The 315-nt window shown below is 62.2% G+C and overlaps 1 protein-coding gene across 1 annotated transcript in view; it reads right to left on the bottom strand.

The window, feature by feature from the left end:
* Positions 1–315, bottom strand: part of ABLIM3 (actin binding LIM protein family member 3) — a 24,926-nt gene that overhangs the window by 6,236 nt on the left and 18,375 nt on the right. The window lies entirely within an intron of this gene.

Here is a 315-nt window from a genome sequence, read left to right as displayed (position 1 = left end):
AAACCACCGACCGTCAGCGGGAGGGGAGGGCAGGGCAGGCAGTGGGGCCGAACCCCGGCAGGGATGGGATGGGAGCCAGGGACTATAGTGGGGAGCCTCTGGGTGTCCTCATGGTGATGTCCAGGTTGTGGGGGGTTCCACACTTTCTAGGAGGACAAGGAGAGTGGGAGATGCCTACAGCTGAGCTCGGTGGTCTGGAGCTCCAGCCCTCCTGTGTGCTGAAGGATGGATGGACAGCTCTGCCTGCTTCCCTCCCACTATCCCCTTCTACCCACTCTGTCCCCGTACACGTGGGATCTGTGTGGATGGGAGTGG

The sequence above is a fragment of the Antrostomus carolinensis genome, unplaced genomic scaffold, assembly GCF_000700745.2.
Source record: "Antrostomus carolinensis isolate BGI_N321 unplaced genomic scaffold, ASM70074v2 scaffold26993, whole genome shotgun sequence".
Taxonomy (NCBI): Eukaryota; Metazoa; Chordata; class Aves; order Caprimulgiformes; family Caprimulgidae; genus Antrostomus; species Antrostomus carolinensis.
The sequence above is the reverse complement of the archived record's forward strand: the minus strand, read 5'-3'. Positions and strand labels throughout refer to the sequence as shown.